This window comes from Bubalus bubalis, chromosome 6 (assembly GCF_019923935.1).
Source record: "Bubalus bubalis isolate 160015118507 breed Murrah chromosome 6, NDDB_SH_1, whole genome shotgun sequence".
In the NCBI taxonomy this organism is placed as follows: domain Eukaryota; kingdom Metazoa; phylum Chordata; class Mammalia; order Artiodactyla; family Bovidae; genus Bubalus; species Bubalus bubalis.
This window is the reverse complement of record NC_059162.1, coordinates 80,256,319-80,277,173: the sequence shown is the minus strand read 5'-3', so window position 1 is coordinate 80,277,173 and position 20,855 is coordinate 80,256,319. Positions and strand designations below refer to the sequence as shown.

The window sequence follows — 20,855 nt, the reverse complement described above, 5'->3', positions numbered from 1 at the left end:
TTGAGATGATTTTTGAATCTGTGTCCTTCACAGATACTGGCCTTTAATTTTCTTCCTTTGTGTTATTGTCTGGTTTTGATAACAGGGTAATATTAACCTTGTAAAATAAGTTAGGAAGCACTTCTTCCTCTTTAGTGTTTTGGAAGAATTTGAGAAGGATGGGTATTAAATCTTCTTTGCATGTTTGGCGGAATATATCCTGGACTTTTTTTTTACCCCCTCGGGCTTGCCTGGCGGCTCAGACAGGAAAGAATCTGCCTGCCAGTGCAGGAGACCTGGGTTTGATCCCTGGGTTGGGAAGATCCCCAGAGGAGAATGGCTACTCACTCCAGGATTCTGGCCTGGAGAATTCCATGGGCAGAGGAGCCTGGTGGGCTACAGTCCATGGGGTCACAAAGAGTCAGACATGACCCAGCAACTGACACACACACACACGCACGCACGCACGCACGCGCGCGCTTCTGATTACTGTTTCAATCTCATGATTAGTCTATTCAGAGTTTTCTAGAGTCAGCCTATAGTTGAGTCTTGTTTTTTAATCCATCTAGCCACTCTGTGTCTTTTGATTGATGAATTCATTTATATTTAGGATGATTATTGATAAATAAGTACTTAGTATTGCTTTTTAAAAAATTATATGTGTGTGTGTTTTATATATATATATATATGGCTATATATCTCCATTCTTCCTTTTTCCTTCTGTTTCTGTCAACTATTTTGGTTTAGCGGTTTTCTGTGTTTTTCTCACTCTCATCTTTTGTTGCGTTGCCTGTCTCTGCTCTAGATTTGTTTTGTGGTTACTACAATGCTTGTATACATCGTCTCATAGGAAAAACAGTCGATTTTCTGCTGATAGTGTCTTATCTTCGCTTGCTTAAATAGGTTTCATCCTTGTTTGCTTCCCCTTTTATGTTTTTGTTGTCTGAAATTATCCCTCTTTATGTTTTGAGTTTAACAGATTGAAGTGGTTATTTTTTACTGCTTTCCCCCCTTTAACCTTTATGCTATAATAAAATATTTAAAAAGTTATTCTGATATAGAGTGGCAATTTTCTGATACTGTTTATCGCCTTACTCAAGGATTTATGTACCTTTTTGCCTTTTTTTCTGGTAGAACAGTTCCTTTCAGCACTTCTTAAAGGCAGGTCCATTGTTGATGAATTCCCTCAGCTTTTGTGTGTCTGGGAAAGCCTTTCCTTCTCCTTCATATCTGAATGATAACTTTGCTGGATAGAGTATTCTCCGCTGGCAATTTTTCTTTCAGTATTTTGAGAATGGCCACTCTTCTCCTGGCCTCTAGAGTTTCTGCCAGGAAACCTACTGATAATCTAATGGGGGTTCCTTTGTGGGTTACCATCCTTGTTTCCCTGGCTGCCTTTAAAATTATTTGTCATTGACTTTTGACAGTTTTAAGAGAATGTGTCTTAGGGGAAGTCTTTTTTGCATTGAGGTAATTAGGCATTCTCTTAGCTACATGGATTTGTATACCCAGTTCCTTCTCCAGGTTTGGGAAGTTCTCAGCTACTATTTCTTTAAACTCTCTGCTGCCTTTTCCTTCTCTCCCGGGATACCCAAGATCCTAATATGACCCTTCCTGAAAGAATTGGATAGTTCTCATAGATTTCCCCAGTTTTCTCTAGATCTTAATTCTCTTCTTTCTTCTATCTGTATCATTTTTAGATTTCTGTCTTCAAGCTTGCTGATTCTCTCTTCCATAAAGTCTGCTCTATTTCCAGTGCTTTCCAAATTCCATTTCTCATCTCATTTATTGAACTCGTCAGCTCCAGACTTTGTTTGGTTCTCTTGTAGAGTATCAGTCTATTTAGTAAAATATTCCTTCTGTTTCTTAATTTTATTCCTGAGCTCACTGAATTTTCTTGAATTTCTTGGTGACAGCTATTTTGAATTCTTTTATCAGTTAGATCACAGTATTCTATGGCTTTGATTTATAGAGAATTGTCATTTTCTTTTTTGAATACATCACTATTGTGGGTTTTCATGATACTTGATGAGTGTTCCTCTGCCGGAGCATCTGAAGTAATGGACATCTTTCTTCCTTAGGTAAAACCTTTCTTTTTTTTTTTTTTTTGGCTTGATTCTAATGATTCAACAATTTAGAAACTAAAGTGCCTCTTTTGTCTTCCAGTAGGTGTCACTATAGCACAAGATTTTTGTTTTCTTCCCTGAGGTGCCTCTGGTTATCTGTGCGGCAGCCCTTACCTGTCTGTCAGAGCCGACGCCTGCCCCTGCCTTCCTTGGCACTGCTTGTGCCTCTAGGCCCTTGGTGCCCTGCTGCTGCTGGTGTCACCTCCTGAGCACTGGGATGGTAGACACTTCTGCCACGTCCCAGATCTGAACTGTAGGCTCTGCTACTGCAGGGGAGGTAGGTGGAGAGGTGGGGTCACAGGTACCTCTACCATGTTGGGGGCATTGGGTTTCTCAGGTGCACCACTGTGGATGGGAGTGAGTAGGGGGACTGGGGCTGGAGTCCTGGGTGCCTCTGTGCTTGAAGGGACAAAACATAGCCCTCACGGCCACCGCTGCCGGGTTACCTGTCGCTGTGAACACCACTGAGGCCAGGAAACTGGAGTCAGGCATGCTGCGTCCCCTGCTCACCAGGTTTTCCGGGCCTGCAAGCTCACCTGCTGCAGCTGGGAGGCAGGATGGCAGGTACTGCCTCTGCTGTTCCCCTGGTTCCACCTGTTTGTGTTCCCGTCCACCCACCTTTGGGCTTCCCAGGTGGCTCAGTGGTAAAGAATCCACCTGCCAATGCAGGGGACACAAGAGACACACATTGGATCCCTGGGTCGGAAAGATCCCCTGGAGTAGGAAATGGCAACTCACCCCAGTATTCCTGCCTAGAGAATCCCATAGACAGGGGAGCCTGGCCGACTACAGTCCATGGGGTCACAAAGATTTGGGCACAAGAGCACATACACACACCACCCACCTTTAAATGTACAGGTGTGTGGAATTCTCCAGCATCCTGGTGTATTGGGCAGATGTGGCTTTGTTGAGTTGTGGATGTTTTACTGGTTATAGATTGAAGAGGAAAGACAGAGGGAATGTCTCACTCCAGCAGGATGCTGATGTCACTCATGTTTTGTTTTTGATGTCACAATTTACAGCTTATGTGTCCATTACCAATTATTGTAGGTGTTTTTACAAAGTTCCTTTTTTAATGTTCATGCTAGCTTTGTAAGTGATGACTTCAGTGTCTTTACAACATTAGATTATTCTGAATTTTACCATATACTTAACCATTACCCGTGAGATTTGTACTTTCATATGCTTTCCTATTAACTAAATGGTACCATTTCGTTTCAGCTTAAAGAAGTACCTTTAGCATTTCTTGTAAGGCTGGTTTCATGGTAATAAAATCCTGTAGTTTTTGCTGTCTTGAAAATTCCTCCTCTCTCCTTCAATTCTGAAGGACAGCTGTGCCAGGTAGAGTATTCTTGGTTGGCAGGTTGTTTTTTTTCGTTCAGCACTTTGAATATATCATGACACTCTTTTCTGGTCTGAAAAGTTTCTGCTGAAAAATCTGCTTATAGTCTTATGGGGTTTCCTTTGTATGGAACAAGTTTTTTATTCTTGCTGTTTTAAAAATCCTCTTCTTGTCTTTAACATTTGATGTTTTAATTATCATATATCTTGGTGTGAGTCTCTTTGGGTTTATCTTATTTGTAATTCTCTGGAATTCCTGGATCTGGATGTCTGTTTCTTTCCCCAGGTTAAGGAAATTTTCAACCACATTTTTTCAGATAAATTTTCTGCCTCTTTCTCTCTCTTCTCCTTTTGATAACCTTGTTGTTGTCCTACAAGTCCCTTTAAGCTATCTTCACTTTTTTAAAATTCTTGTTTCTTTTTGTTGCTCTGATTGGGTAAGTCCCATTGCTGTATTTGAGTTCACTAATCTTTTCTTCTGCTTCATGTAATCAGATATTGAGCCCCTCTATTGTATTTTTCAGTTTCATTACTATATTTTTCAGGTCTGTAGTTTCTGTTTGGTACTTTCTTACATTTTCTACCTATGTTGAAATTCTCACTTTGTTGATCCATTGTTCTCCTGAGTTTAGTGAGCATCTTTACGATCATTATTTTGAACTCTTTATAGAGTAAATCACTTATGTCAGTTTCATTAAGGTCTTTTTCTGAGGCTTCATCTTGTTCTTTTATTTGGAACAAATCCCTATTTCTTCATTTTCCTTGATTCTCTGTGTTGGTTTCTATGCATTAGGTAAAATATACGCCTTTCCAAGACTTGAAGGAGCAGTCCTGCCCTGGCTCTTGGTTGTGTCTTGAACATATGATTGTCCAAGCAGCCTACTTTATTCTTAGTGCCTCCAAGGAGTTGAGCATGTGCCAGACCTGTCACTATCCCCAAGGGGGCAGATCTTAGCACCTAGATTCAGGCTGATTAGAAGCCAGAACTCCAGGTTGTTGTTGCTGCTCAGTCACTAAGTTGCGTCCAAATCTTTGCAGCCCCATGAACTGCAGCATGCCAGGCTCCCCTGTCCTTCACTGTCTCCCAGAGTTTGCTCAAATTCATGTTCATTGAGTCAGTTAGATGATATCTAACCATCTCATCCTCTGAATTTCCACACTAGATATTTTGGGGGCTCATCTCTCAGACACAGAACTTATAAGTTGAAGTGCCAACCAATGTTTAAAGCAGCATTATTTACAATAGTTAAGCCATGGAAGCAACCTAAATGTCTATCAACAGATGAATAAATAAAGAAGAGGTGCATATATACACAGTAGAATACTACTCAGCCATAAAATAAAGAATGAAATAGTGCCATTTCATCAGCATGAGTGGACCAAGAGATTATCATACTAAATGAAGTAAGTTAGACAAATATCATATGATATCACTTATATGTGGCATTTAAAATATAACACAAATGAATTGATCTATGAAACAGAAACAGACTCATAGACATAGAGAAAAGACTTGTGGTTGCCAGGTGGGAGAAGGGGGTAGGGTGGGGGAGGGATGATTGGGAGTTTGGGATTAGCAAATATAAACGATTATATTAATCTATAAAATGGATAAACAACAAGGTCATACTGCATAGTACAGGGAACTATATTCAATATCTTATAATGAACCAAATGGAAAAGAATATGAAATACAGCACACACACATACATACACATGATAATAACTGAATCACTTTGCTGTACACCAGAAATTAACACACTCTGAGTCAACTATACTTCAATAAAAAAATTTAAAAAGTTGAAGTACCAGCTTGGGTTCAAACCTTTCACTTCTTAGGGGGATGCTCGGGGTTGTGAATTCCCGCCCAGTTATGAGTTGCTGCTCTGAGGGTGGGGTTTATGGTGAGACAGTCTCTCAGCCTCTCCTCCCCATTGTGGTGTGGTCTGTCTGTCTTTTTTGTCATTTGCTCAATGTGTAGGAGTAACTTACCTCGTTTTTTGGTTTCTTTCAGAGGAAATTGTTCCATGTGCAGCTGTAGGTGCGGTGCGTCTGTGGGTGGAGATTAGTTCAGGATGCACGTGTGTCACCATGGTGAACTGGAACTGGTGGAGTTTCTTGTACCCACTGACACAGTTTTAATGATTTATCACCTCACAGCCAGGCTCCTCTCATCTTTACTCCCACCTGTTCCCTTTCTCATTATTTCAGAGCAAACATCAAATATATTATATACTTTATCACCTGGAAAAATTTTGACACAGGAGTTAAAACCAAATTCTTTGCTAATCTGTTTCACTTTGTGAAACATTCCTTTAAATGCCTGTGTGAAGAAGGATTTTACTGGAGTGTCACAAGAGTAGACTACATCAAAATAAAGTACCAAGGTAGATGGATTTCTGATTTCCAGTCTTCCATCATCTTTTTAAATTTTAAAAAATTTTATTTATTTATTGGTTGCACTGGGTCTTCGTTGCAACGCACAGACTCTTCATTGATGCATGCAGTTTTGGTGAGGGGAAGTTGCTCGTCCATTGTGGTGTGTGGCCTTCTCGTTGTGGTGATGGCTTCTCTTGTTGGAGAGCATGGGCTCTAGAGCTCAGGCTTTAGTAATTGTTGCCCATGGGCTTAGCTGTGTGTAGTATGTGAACCATGAACTTCCAGATGTTCAAACTGGATTTAGAAAAGGCAGAGGAACCAGAGATCAAATTGCCAACATCTGCTGGATCATCAAAAAAGCAAGAGAGTTCCAGAAAAACATCTATTTCTGCTTTATTGACAACACCAAAGCCTTTGACTGTGTAGATCACAACACACTGGAAAATTCTGAAAGAGATGGGAATACCAGACAACCTGATCTGCCTCCTGAGAAATCTGTATGCAGGTCAAGAAGCAACAGTTAGAACTGGACATGGAACAACAGACTGGTTCCAAATAGGGAAAGGAGTATGGCAAATCTGTATAAGGTCACCCTGCTTATTTAACTTATATGCAGAGTACATCATACAAAATGCTGGGTTGGATGAAGCACAAGCTGGAATCAAGATAGCTGGGAGAAATATCAATAACCTTAGATACACAGGTGACACCACCCTTATGGCAGAAAGTGAAGAACTAAAGAGCCTCTTGATGAAAGTGAAAGACGAGAGTGAAAAAGTTGGCTTAAAGCTCAACATTCAGAAAACTAGGATTATGGCATCCAGTCCCATCACTTCATGGCAGATAGATGGGGAAGCAATGGAAACAGTGACAAACTTTATTTTCTTGGGCTCCAGAATCACTGCAGATGGTGACTGCAGCCCTGAAATTAAAAGATGCTTGCTCCTTGGAAGAAAAGCTATGACCAACCTAGACAGCATATTAAAAAGCAGAGACATCACTTTGCCAACAAAAGTCTGTCTAGTCAAAGCTATGGTTTTTCTAGTAGTCATGTATGGATGTGAGAGCTAGACTATAAAGAAAGCTGAGTGCTGAAGAATTGATACTTTTGAACTGTGATGTTGGAGAAGACTCTTGAGAGTCTCTTGGATTGCAAGGAGATCCAACCAGTCCACCCTAAAGGAAATCAGTCCTGAATGTTCATTGGAAGGACTGATACTGAAGCTGAAACTCCAATACTTTGGCCACCTGATGTGAAGAACTGACTCATTTGAAAAGATCCTGATGCTGGGAAAGATTGAAGGCGGGAGGAGAAGGGGACAACAGAGAATGGGATGGTTGGATGGCATCACCGACTTGATGGATGTGAGTTTGAGCAAGCTCTGGGAATTGTTGATGGACAGGGAAGCCTGGCTTACTGTAGTCCATGGTGTTGCAGAGTTGGACACAACTGAGCGAGTGAACTGAATTGAACTGAAGGCATGTGGAATGTTATTGGACAGGAGTGAACATGTGTTCCCTGCATTGGCAGGAGGATTCTTAACCACTGGACCACTAGGGAGCTACCTTGCCTCTTTTAAAAAAAAATTCATTTTATCCAAGTTTATTGAAGTATAATTGACAAAATTGTAAGTCATTGAAAGTATACAGCAAAATGATAATCTGATATACATGTACATTGTGAAAGAAGTCTCCTCATTGACTAAATTAATGCATTCATTACCTCACTTTACTTATGAAAACATACAAGTTTTCCATCTTAGCAAGTTTCAGTTGTACAGTACAGTGTTATCAACTATAGTCACCATATTACAAATTAGATTTATAGACTTTATTCATCTTATAACTGAAAGTTTATGCTGTTTTTCTAACCTTGTCCTATTTCCCCCACTCTCTAGCCACTGGCAACCACTTTTTTACTCTGTTTCCATGAGATTGACTTTCATTTTCTTACTTCTTTAAAAATATTTCATTTAGCATAACGCCTTCTGGGTTCATCTATGTTGTTACAAATGACAAGATTTCTTTCTTTAAGGCTAAATAATGTTCCACTCTGTGTACCTACATGTGCTCAGTCACTAGGTCGTGTCCAACTCTTTGCGACCCCATGGACTATAGCCCACCAGGTTCCTCTGACCATGGGTTTTTCCAGGCAAGAATACTGGAGTTGGTTGCCATTTCCTACTTCAGTGTATGTATATATACATAGGGAAATGCAAATCACTACACACATGCCACATTTTCTTTATTTTCTTCATCCACTTAGGTTTTCCCATACCATGTCTATTTGAACAATGATTTTATGAATGTGAGAGAACAAATATCACTTCAAGTTAATTATTTTGCTACCGAAGGAAATCAGAATATGTTCAGAAGTTGGATTGCTGGATCAAATGGTAGTTCAATTTTTAATTTCCGCACTGTTTTCTATAGTGCCTGTACAAGTTTACATTCCAACAGTGTACAGGAATTACCTTTTCTCCACATATTTGCCTGCATTTGTTATCTCATCTTTTTTTATAATAGACTTCTAACCTGTGTAAGGTGGTTTCAGTTTGCATGTCCCCAGTGATAAGAGGGCAAGGAGGAGAAGTGAGTGACAGAGAATGAGATGGTTAGATGGCATCACAGACTCAATGGACATGAATTTGAGCAAACACCAGGAGAGGGTGAAGGACAGGGAACCCTGGTATGCTGCAGTCTATGGAGCTGCAAAGAGCTGGACACGTCTTAGTGAATGAATAACAATTAGTGAGAATGAGTACTTTTTATGTATCTGTTGGCCATCTGTATTTGTTTATTGAATAATGTCTATTTAGATGTTTTACCCACTTTTAACTGGGGACTTTTTGGCTATTGTGTATGTTCCAAGAATATTTTGAATATTAATCCCTTAACAGATATGTGGTTTACAAATATATTCTTCTGTTTCATAGGTCGAATTTTCATTTTGTTGATGGTTGTTTTTGCTGTGTAGAATCTTTTTGTTTGTAAAAGGATTAGGAATACTTAGGAGTAAATCACATTAGGAATACTTTAGGATGTAATCACATTTATTTTTGCTTTTGTTACCTTTTCTTTTGCTGTTAAATACAAAACATCACTGCAAAGACCAATGGCAAGTAGCTTCTTACCCATTATGTTTTCTTATGGGAGTTTTATGGTTTCAGGTTGTACATTCAAGTCTTTAATCCATTTTGAGTTGACTTTTCAGTATTTTGTAAGTAGTGATCCTGTTTCATTCTTTTTCATATGGTTATCCAATTTTCCAAACACCTTTTATTGAAGAGGTATCCTTTCTGAACTGTATATTCTTGACTCCTTTGTCATAAATTAATTGACCATATAACATGAGTTCATTTTGGGGGTCTCTATTCTGTTCTGCTTACTCCTTGGAAGAAAAGTTATGACCAACCTAGATAGCATATTCAAAAGCAGAGACATTACTTTACCAACAAAGGTCCGTCTAGTCAAGGCTATGGTTTTCCAGTGGTCATGTATGGATGTGCGAGTTGGACTGTGAAGAAAGCTGAGCACTGAAGAATTGATGCTTTTGAACTGTGGTGTTGGAGAAGACTCTTGAGAGTCCCTTGGACTGCAAGGAGATCCAACCAGTCCATTCTGAAGGAGATCAGCCCTGGGATTTCTTTGGAAGGAATGGTGCTAAAGGTGAAACTCCAGTACTTTGGCCACCTCATGCGAAGAGTTGACTCATTGGAAAAGACTCTGATGCTGGGAAGGATTGGGGGCAGGAGGAGAAGGGGACGACAGAGGATGAGATGGCTGGATGGCATCACTGACTCGATGGGCGTGAGTCTGAGTGAACTCCGGGAGTTGGTGATGGACAGGGAGGCCTGGTGTGCTGTGATTCATGGGGTCGCAAAGAGTCAGACGCGACTGAACTGAACTGATTCTGTTCCAGTGATCTATGTGTCAGTTTTTATGACTGTATCATACTGTTCTTTACAGACATTTCTCTAAATTCATTTTCTGTACACTTTCTCTCCTATTCATAATTAGTTGTGCAGACTGATGAGGCAAAAAAAAAAAAAAAAAAAAAATCCTTAAAAAAAACCTCGATCCTATTTACGTCACAGGCAAAGTGAGAATTTTAAGTAGGTGTCATGGCAGAACTGGTTAAAAGTAAATACGGTCAAGTGACAGATACCTTTACATCTCCAAATATAAGTCCTTCCCCCCTCCTCTCTGGGAGAAATAACATTTTCAGGGCATAGACTGTGAAACAGCATGTAATGCAAAGACAGAAACAAATAAAAAATTCTTTATATTTGCAGCTGTTGAGACAATATTTCTGAGAGTTGAGGTTACCTCTAGCAGCAAAACCAGAGCCAGCTATTAAGCAGTTAGAATGCTATAGTAATTGAGTACATGGCCATTTCTGTTTTAGCACGTTCTTTGGTCTCCTCTTCTAGAAGTTGTAAGTGTCTGTTTAGCTTGATTATCTGTCATCTTAATGAAGCTGCATCTACAACGGTCAGTCCTCTGAAGTTCCTTTAATAGTTGCGTCCGTATTTGAAATGCCATACATGGAGTCACTTCTGACCAGCTGGCCATTTTGGCTAACAGCATTTTCCACTCACAGAGCACTCTTTTTAGGCTGCCAGCTACATGACTTTCTTCATTTTGAGAGTTTGGAGGAGGTCTTTCTAAATCCAGAAAATTTAGTGATCTCTCACTTAGCATAAGCACACGATGTGGTATTTTTAGTGCCATAGCCTTAAAGGGAGTTGATTGTATAAGGTCAAGGTCTGCTTGTCTTGAAAATGGAATTCTGGCTACAACAATTCTCTCTGGAACTGCAGAATCACACTAGCATTTGAAACTCCTTCTTGGAATCCTTGTTCCAGGTCAGCATTTGGTGGTGCTACCTTTAATTTTTCCAGGACCCTCATTCACTAATGCCTTCAGTGTATTCCATTTCATACTGAATTTGACTAATGTCTGCCATCTGAGCAGCAGTGGGAGAAGGAAATGCTGCCCTACTCTAAATGTGTACCAACTACTGCTTGCTTTTTGGCACTATCTGCTTCTGTGCCTGATAATAAATCTTTCAACTTGTCTCAATATGCATATGCTGGATTTTGTCCCCCCTGGGCCCGCTGGAGGGTCCCTGGTGAGGGCCACCACCTGCTGACTCCCTGGGCACTCCTATAGATGGTCTCAGAGGCCGCTGGCCCAGTGCATGGAGATGCCCAGGCAAATCACTGGCCAGAGAGCCAGGTTCCAAATTTTAAGATTTTTTCTATTTCTATGAAAAAAGCCTTTGGCATTTTCATAGGAATTGCATTGAATCTGTAGATTGCTTTGGGTTAGTTCAGTTCAGTTGCTCAGTCGTGTCCAGCTCTTTGTGACCCCAATGAACTACAGCACGCCAGGCCTCCCTGTCCATCACCAACTCCTGGAGTCTACCCAAACCCATGTCCATTGAGTCAGTGATGCCATCTGACTATCTCATCCTCTGCTGTCCCCTTCTCCTCCTGTCCTCAATCTTTCCCAGCATCAGGGTCTTTTCCAATGAGTCAGCTCTTTGCATCAGGTGGCCAAAGTACTGGAGTTTCAGCTTCAACATCAGTCCTTCCAATGAACACCCAAGACTGATCTCCTTTAGGATGGACTGGTTGGATTTCCTTGCAGTCCCAGGGACTCTCAAGAGTCTTCTCCAACACCACAGTTCAAAAGCATCAATTCTTCAGCACTCAGCTTTCTTTATAGTCCAACTCTCACATCCATACATGACTACTGGAAAACCCATAGCCTTGACTAGATGGACCTTTGTTGACAAAGTAATGTCTCTGCTTTTTAATATGCTGTCTAGGTTGGTCAGTATGGACATTTTAATAATAATAATACCTCCAGTCCATGAACACAGAATATCTTTCCATTCATTTGTGTCATCTTTCCTACATTTTCAGTGTACAATTTCTCACCTTGGTAAAATTTATTCCTAAGTAGTCTTAATTTGTTTTTTGGGTAGTTCATTGTTAGTGTATAGAGAAGAAATTGATTTTTTATATTGATTTTGTACTCTACAACTTTATTGAAATTGTTTATTATTCAGTTCAGTCGTTTAGTCGTGTCTGACTGTTTGTGACCCCATGGACTGTAGCATGCCAGGCTTCCCTGTCTATCACGAACACCCGAAGCTTGCTCAAACTCATGTTGATCAAGTCAGTGATGCCATCCAACCATCTCATCCTCTGTTGTCCCCTTTTCCTCCCATCTTCAGTCTTTCTCAGCATCAGGGTCTTTTCCAATGAGTCAGTTCTTCACATCAGGTAGCCAAGGTATTGGAGTTTCAACTTCACCATCAGTCCTTCCAAAGAATATTCAGAACTGATTTCCTTTAGGATGGACTGGTTAGACCTCCATGCAGTCCGAGGGACTCTCAAGAGTCTTCTCCAATACCACTGTTCAAAAGCATCAATTTTTGGCACTCAGCTTTCTTTATAGTTCAACTCTCACATCCATACATGCCTACTGGAAAAACCATAGCTTTGACTAGATGGACCTTTGTTGGCAAAGTAATGTCTCTGCTTTGTCTAGGTTGGTCATAACTTTTCTTCCAAGGAGCAAGTGTCTTTTAATTTCATGGCTGCAGTCACCATCTGCAGTGATTTTGGAGCCCCCCAAAAAAGTCTGTCACTGTTTCCATTGTTTCCCCATCTATTTGCCATGAAGTGATGGGACTGGATGCCATGATCTTAGTTTTCTGAATGTTGAGTTTTAAGCCAGCTTTTTCACTCTCCTCTTTCACTTTCATCAAGAGGCTCTTTAGTTCTTCACTTTCTGCCATAAGGGTGGTGTCATCTACATACCTGAAGTTATTGATATTTCTTCTGGCAATCTTGATTCCAGCTTGTGCTTCATCCAGCCCAGCATTTTGTATGATACACTCTGCATATAAATTAAATAAGCAGTATGACAGTATACAACCTTGACATGCTCCTTTCCCTATTTGGAACCAGTCTGTTGTTCCATGTCCAGTTCTAATTGTTGCTTCCTGACCTGCATACAGATTTCTCAGGAAGCAAGGTAAGGTGGTCTAGTATTCCCATCTCTTGAAGAATTTTCCAGTTGTTGTGATCCACACAGTCAAAGGCTTTGGCAAAGTCAATGAAGCAGAAGTAGATGTTTTTCAGGAATTCCCTTGCTTTCTCAATGATCCAGCAGATGTTGGCAATTTGATCTCTGGTTCCTCTGCCTTTTCTAAATCCAGCTTGAACATCTGGAAATTCACAGTTCACATACTGTTGAACCCTGGCTTGGAGAATTTTGAACATTACTTTACTAGCGTGTGAGATGAGTGCAATTGTGCAGTAGTTTGTACATTCTTTGGCATTGCCTTTCTTTGGGATTGGAATGAAAACTGACCTTTCCCAGTCCTGTGGCCACTGCTGAGTTTTCCAAATTTGCTGGCATACTGTGTGCAGCACTTTAACAGCATCATCTTTCAGCATTTGAAACAGCTCAGCTGGAATTCCATCACCTCCACTAGCTATGTTTGTAGTGATGCTTTGTAAGGCCCACTTGACTTCACACTCCAGGGTCTGGCTCTAGGTGGGTGATCACACCATCGTGATTATCTGGGTCATAACAATCTTTTTTGTACAGTTCTTCTGTGTATTCTTTCCACCTCTTCTTAATATCTTCTGTTTCTGTTAAGTCCAGACCATTTCTGTCCTTTATCGAGCCCATCTTTGCATGAAATGTTCCCTTGGTATCTCTGATTTTCTTGAAGAGATCTCTAGTCTTTTCCCATTCTATTGTTTTCTCTATTTCTTTCAACTGATTACCGAGGAAGGCTTTCTTACCTCTCCGTGCTATTCTTTGGAAGTCTGTTTATTGTTGGGCTGATCAAAAAAGTTCACTGGGGTTTTCCATAAGATATTACAGAAGAAACAACAAACTTTTTGGCCAACCCAATATGTCTAACAGTTTTTTTGTAGATTCTTTAGTGTTTTCTAAATACAATATATCATCTGCTAACAGTGATAGTTTTACTTCTTCGTTTCTAATTTGAATGCCTTTTATTCCTATTTCTTGTCTAATTGCTCTGGCTAGGGCTTCCAGTACTGTGTTGAATAAAATTGGTGACGGTGGTATCCTTGTCTTGGAGGAAAGCCTTCAGCATTTCACCATTGCGTAGGTCGCTATCTGTGGGTTTGACGTACATGGCCTTTATTATGTTGACGTGCAGTCCCTCAATACCCAGTTTGCTGAGTTTTTAAATCACAAATGGATGTTGAATTTTGTCAAATGGTCTTTCTGCATCTATTGAGATGATGATATGATCTTTATCCTTTATTTTGTGAATGTGGTATATGTCATGTTTTATTTTATTGACATGAACCATCCATGTACCACTGGAATAAATCCAATTTGATCCTTTTAACCTATTGTTGAATTCAATTTGCTAATACTTTATGAGGATTTTTGTAACTGTTCATCAGGAATATAGGCCTGTAGTTTTTTTCTTTGTACTGTCTTTGTCTGCCTTTGATAAGGTAAAGCTGACCTTGTAAAAATAATGTGAAAGTGTTATTTCCTTTTCTGTGTTTTTGGAAGAGATTGAGATGGAATTAGTCTTTAAATGTTTTGTGGAATTCACCAGTGAAACTGTCTGTCCCTGAACTTTTTTTTTTTTTTGCTGGGAGATTTCCGATTACTGGTTCAGTTTCCTTATTAGTAATTTATTCTGTTTTCCTGTTTCCTCATGATCCAGTCTTGGTAAGTTGTTTCTAGGAATTAGTCCATTTCTTCTAAGTTATCCAACTTGCTGGCATGTAAGAAATTCGTAGTGGTCTTTATGATCTTTTGTATTTTTGTGGTATCAGTTGTAATATCTCCTTTTTCATTTATGTCTTAATATAAGTTCTCTTTTTCTTAGTAAGTCTGATTAAAAGTTTGTCTAGTTAATCTTTTTTTAAAAACAGCTCTTAGTTTCATTAATCTTTTCTGTTGTCTTTTTCATCTCTATTTCATTTATTTCCACTCCTTGTTACTTCCTTCCTCTTGCCTAGCTTGGAGCTTACTTTGGTGGGACTGGGCTCAGTCCACCCTTTGCAACCCTATGGACTATATATATAGCCTGCCAGGCTTTTCTGTCCTGGAATTTTTCAGGCAAGAATACTGGAGTGGGTTGCCATTTCCTCCTCCAGTGGAACTTAGTTTGTTCCTCTCTAATTCCTCAAGATATAAAGATAGTTGTTCAAGATGTTCTTTGTTCATGTAAGTGTTTATCACTATAAACTTCCCTTTTAGAACTGCTTTTGCTATATCTTCTAAGTTTTGCTATGTTTTGTTTCCATTTTCATTTGTCTCAAAGTATTTTTTTATTTCTTCTTTGATCCAGTGGTTGTTCAGGAGTATGTTGTTTAATGTCAACATATTTGTGAACTCTGCAATTTTCTTCTTACAATTGATTTCTAGTTTCATACAATCATGTTTGAAAAAGATGCCAGATAGGATTTCAGTCGTTTTAAATTTATTAAGACATGTGGCCTAACATATGATCTATCCTGAAGAATGTTCTGTGTGAGCCTGAGAAAAGTGTGCATTTGATTCTTGTTCAGACGGAAAGTTATGACTTTCAGGTTCATCTTGTCTAACATGTAGTGTAAGTCCAATGTTTTCTTGCTGATTTTTCTGGCTAAATGATCTGTTTTTGAAAGTGAAGTATTTAAGTTCCCTGATATTACACTGCTCTTTTTCTCCCTACACAATTGTTATTTGCTTTATATATATTTAAGTATTCTTGTTTGGGGCTCATATTTACAACTGTTACATCCTTTTGATTAACTGGCTTATCTTTTATAATGACCTTTTTGTCTCGTTAAATTTTTTAGGTTGAAGTTTATTTTGTTTAGTATAAGTACAGCTACCTTTGTTTTCTGTTTTCATTTGCAAAGCATATGCTTTTACATCCCTTCACTTTGCAGTCTGTGTGTGTCCTTTAAGCTGGGTGAGACTCTTAGTCAACATATAGTTTGGCTTTGATTTTTATCCATTCAGGCACTTTGTCTTTTGATCAGACAATTTAATCCATTTACATTTAAAGTTTAAAAACTGTTTATTGAAGAAGAGTTGATTTACAGTATTTAGCTTCAGGTGTATCACATTGTGATTCAGTATTTTTGCAGATTATACTCTTACAGATTATTATAAGACAAATCACTATAATTCCCTTTGCTATACATTATATCCTTGTTGCTTATCTGTTTTGTATATATTAGTTTGCTAATCTCATACCCCTAATTTGTCCCTCTTCCCTTCCATCTCCCCTTTGGTAACCATAGTTTATTTGCTATATCTGTTAGTCTATTTCTATTTTGCATATACATTCATTTGTATCTTTTTTAGATTCTATTTATATGTGATATTATATAGTACAGTATTTGTCTTTCTCTGACTGATTTCAGTATCCATAATATTTCCTAGGTCCATTCACATTGCTGCAAATAGCAGTATTTTATTCTTTTTTATGGTTAAGCATACATATAGTATATATACATTGTATATACATATACATACACACATACATACCTATATGTGTGTGTTTATATATAGGTAGATTTTGTTGGTTTTTTAGTCACCAAGTCATATCCAACTCTTTGCAACCTCATAGACTTTAGCCCATTAGGCCCCTCTGTCCATGGGATTGCCCAGGCAAGAATACTGGTGTGCAATACAGTATACTAATGCATATATATGGAATTTAGAAAGATGGTAACAATAACCCTGTGTACGAGACAGCAAAAGAGACACTGATGTATAGAACAGTCTTAGGGACTCTGTGGGAGAGGGAGAGGGTGGGAAGATTTGGGAGAATGGCATTGAAACATGTAAAATATCATGTATGAAACGAGTTGCCAGTCCAGGTTCGATGCACGATACTGGATGCTTGGGGCTGGTGCACTGGGACGACCCAGAGGGATGGAATGGGGAGGGAGGAGGGAGGAGGGTTCAGGATGGGGAACACATGTATACCTGTGGCGGATTCATTTTGATATTTGGCAAAACTAATACAATTATGTAAAGTTTAAAAATAAAATAAAATTAAAAAAAAAAAAAAAAAGAATACTGGTGTGGGTTGCCATTTCCTTCTCCAGGGTTCTTCCCAGCCTGGGGATTGAATCCACATCTCCTGCATTAGCAGGCAGATTCTTTACCACTGAGCCACCAGGGAAGAGGATAGATAGAGATATGTAGAAAACACATCTCCTTAATCCAATCATCTCTTGATGGGCACTTGAGTTTTGAGTTACTTCCATGTCTTGACTCCTAGTTAAGTTCAGTCACTCAGTCATGTCTGACTCTTTGCTGTCCCATGGACTGCTGCACCCTAGGCCTCCTTGTCCATCACCAACTTCCGGAGTCCACTCAAACTCATGTCCATTGAGTCGGTGATGCCATCCAATCATCTCATCCTCTGTTGTCCCCTTCTCCTCCCACCTTCAATCTTTCCCAGCATCAGGGTCTTTTCAAGTGAGTCAGCTCTTTGCATCAGATGGCCAAAGTATTGGAGTTTCAGCTTCAACATCAGTCCTTCCAATGAATATTCAGGACTGATTTCCTTTAGGATGGACTGGTTAGATCTCCTTACAGTCCAAGGGACTCTCAAGAGTCTTCTCCAAAACCACAATTCAAAAGCATCAATTCTTTGGCACTCAGCTTTCTTAGTCCACTCTGAGTCCACTCTAGTCCACTCTAGTCCAACTCTCACATCCATACATGCCTACTGGAAAAACCATAGCTTTGACTAGATGGACCTTTGTTGACAAAGTAATGTCTCTGCTTTTTAATATGCTATCCAGATTGGTCATAACTTTCCTTCCAAGGAGTAAGCATCTTTTAATTTCATGGCTGCAGTCATCATCTGCAGTGATTTTGGAGCCCAAAATGATAAAGTCAGCCACTGTTTCCACTGTTTCCCCATCTATTTGCCACAAAGTGATAAGACTAGATGCCATGATCTTCGTTTATTGAATGTTGAGCTTTAAGCCAACTTTTTCACTCTCCTCTTTCACTTTTATCAAGAGGCTCTTTAGTTCTTCTTCACTTTCTGCCATAAGGGTGTCATCTGTATATCTGAGGTTATTGATATTTTCCTAGCAATCTTGATTCCAGCTTGTGCTTCATCCAGCCCAGCATTTTTCATGATGTACTCTGCATATAAGTTAAATAAGCAGGGTGACAATATACAGCCTTGGCATACTCCTTTTCCTATTTGGAGCCAGTCTGTTGTTCCATGTCCAGTTCTAACTGTTGCTTCCTGACCTGCATACAGGTTTCTCAAGAGGCAGGTCAGGTGGTCTGGTATTCCTATCTCTTTCAGAATTTTCCACAGTTTATCGTGATCCACACAGTCAAAGGCTTTGGCATAGTCAATAAAGCAGAAATAGATGTTTTTCTGGAACTCTCTTGCTTTTTCCATGATCCAGTGGATGTCGGCAATTTGACCTCTGGTTCCTCTGCCTTTTCTAAAACCAGCTTGAATATCTGGAAGTTCACAGTTCACGTATTGTTGAAGCCTGGCTTGGAGAATTTTGAGCATTACTTTGCTAGCGTGTGAGATGAGTGCAATTGTGTGGTAGTTTGAGCATTCTTTGGCACTCTAGTAATGCTAATACGAACATTGGGGTGTATATAACTTTTTAAATTTGTGTTTTTGTTTAATCCCAACCCAGGGAGTGGAATTGCTTGGTCCAATTTTTTATGATAACTGTTCTAACATGTGTGAGGTGATGTCTCATTTTCATTTTGCATTTGTTATATTCATAAATTTTGTGATTTCTATTTAGCAGTTTTTAATATTTTCTATCTTTGTTGCAATTCTTTGTTCATGCATTGATCTTTTGACCTCAGTGAGCATTTTTACAACCATTATTTTGAACTCTCAGGTAAGTCACTTCGTTCATTAGATCTGTTCTGGGTATTTATCATGGCACATCTGGAACATTACCTTTGTTTCTTTTTTATTGTCTCTATGCATTATACAAAACAGCCACCTCTTCCAGTCTTGAATGAATGGTCTCTTGTAGGAGATGAACCCTGTTGCTCAGCCCAGCCTGAGCTCTTAATTGGCTTTCAACCCTTTGTGACTATTTTCTTTGAGCCTACTTCTTTGCTTTTAGTGGCTTATTTAGAGGATATGCTAAGACTTGTATATCCAAAGGTGGGGACTACAGTTAGCACCTAGATGCAGGCTGATTAGACCCTGGACCCTGAGGCCGCAGCTGAGAGCATGCAGTTAAGCCCTGTGCAGGGAGAAAAGGAAATAGGCTTTTTTTTTTTTTACCTGTTCCCTTTGTGCTGAGCACAGGCGTACAGTCACTAGGGGTTAGGATGCCTAAGCCCTAGAATTGTATTTCTGTTTGCTATAATCCTGTAGAATTCACGAATGCAAGCCCCACTGGCTTTCAAAGCCCGATGGCTCAGGACAGCTCCTTGGGTATCAGGCATAAAAGTTGGGGCGCAGTGTAAAAACTCCTTCCAGGGAGAGACTAGTGATTGGAGTGGGCTGGAAGGAGATGGGAGAGGTGTCCTTCAACTTCCTCAGTCTCTGGGGAAGACTGCAGCTGCCCCCAGCACCTGCTAGATTAGGAGCTAGGTCTTAGGCAGCAGCTTTTGAAGCATATGGATAAGCCTTTTACAGGGGGAGATGGGGAGATGGACTCTTTTACCTGCTCCCTCTGCACGTGGCCCTGAGGGTCGGGTCACAGTGAGCTGTGACCATCACGAATGTTTATTTTCTATAGCTTTGTGGATCTCATACACATGCCCTGTTGGCTTCCAGGGCTAAGGATTTTGGGGAACCTGTGCCTCAAGTGGGAGTCTTCAAAGTTAAGAGTACTAGAGGTGGAGTCTGAATGCTTCAGTGCTCAGGGAGAAGCTAAGAACTGGGAGTTCTCTCCTGATGCAGTGCTGTGCCAGGGTTGGGATGTATCATGAGAGTGTATCTCAGCCTTTCCTACTATTTTGGTATTTTCTCATTTGTTTAATATGTAAGAGCTGCTCAGCTAGCTTCTGGATCTTTTTTAGAAGGAACTGTTCTACATGTGTGTACATCTGGCATATCCATGGGAGGAGAGGCGCTCTAGAGCCTCCTTGGTCATCTTTACCTTGGATGAATTACCATGGGTGATTGAGAATGGCTTTATCTACAAGGGTAGACAGACTCCTTGTCTGTCCCCTTTGAAGTTGAATCTGGTTTTAAAAATTATGGCCATTATTGTTAATTTTAATTGTAATGTGAGAAGGCTCTTCTGCACTTCTAGACGCCTTCCTTATGAGTCATTTCTACATTCTTTTTTAAAATGTTTTTAATTGGAGAATAATTGCTTTACAATATTGTGTTGGCCTCTGCCATACAGCAACATGAATCAGCCGTAGGTGTCTATGTCCCCCCTCTCTTGAACCGCCCCCACCTCCCCCCGCATCCCACCCTTCTAGGCTGTCACAGAGCACTGGGTTGCACTCCTCTTGTCACACAGCAAAATCCCCACTGGCTGGCTATTCTACACACAGTAATGCTACTCTCTCAATTCGTCCGTCTCCTTCCCCCGCTGTGTCCACAAGTCTGTTCCGTGTCTCCGTTGCTGCCCTGCAAATAGGTTCATCAGTACCGTCTATCTAGATTCCATATATATGTGTTAGTATACAATATTTTCTCTTTCTGACTTCCCTCTGTATAATAGGCTCTAGGTTCATCCAGTCTCATTAGAACTGACTCAAATGTGTTCCTTTTTATGGCTAATATTCCCTTGTATATATGTACCACGGCTTCTTTATCCATTCATCTGGTGATGGACATCTGGGTTGCTTCTGTGTCCTGGCTATTGTAAATAGTGCTGCAGTGAACACTGGGGTACTTGTGTCTTTTTCAGTTATGGTTTCCTAAGGGTAATATGCCCAGTAGTGGGATTGTTGGGTCATATGGTAATTTTATTCTTAGTTCTTTAAGGAATCTCTGCACTGTTCTCCATGGTGGCTGTACCAATTTACATTTCC

General features: G+C 39.9%; 1 protein-coding gene and 1 pseudogene across 2 annotated transcripts in view; one reads left to right on the top strand and one right to left on the bottom strand.

The window, feature by feature from the left end:
- The window catches only part of RAVER2 (ribonucleoprotein, PTB binding 2), a 137,264-nt gene that overhangs the window by 110,196 nt on the left and 6,213 nt on the right, over nucleotides 1-20,855 (top strand). The window lies entirely within an intron of this gene.
- LOC102406163 lies at nucleotides 10,157-10,794 on the bottom strand (annotated as a pseudogene).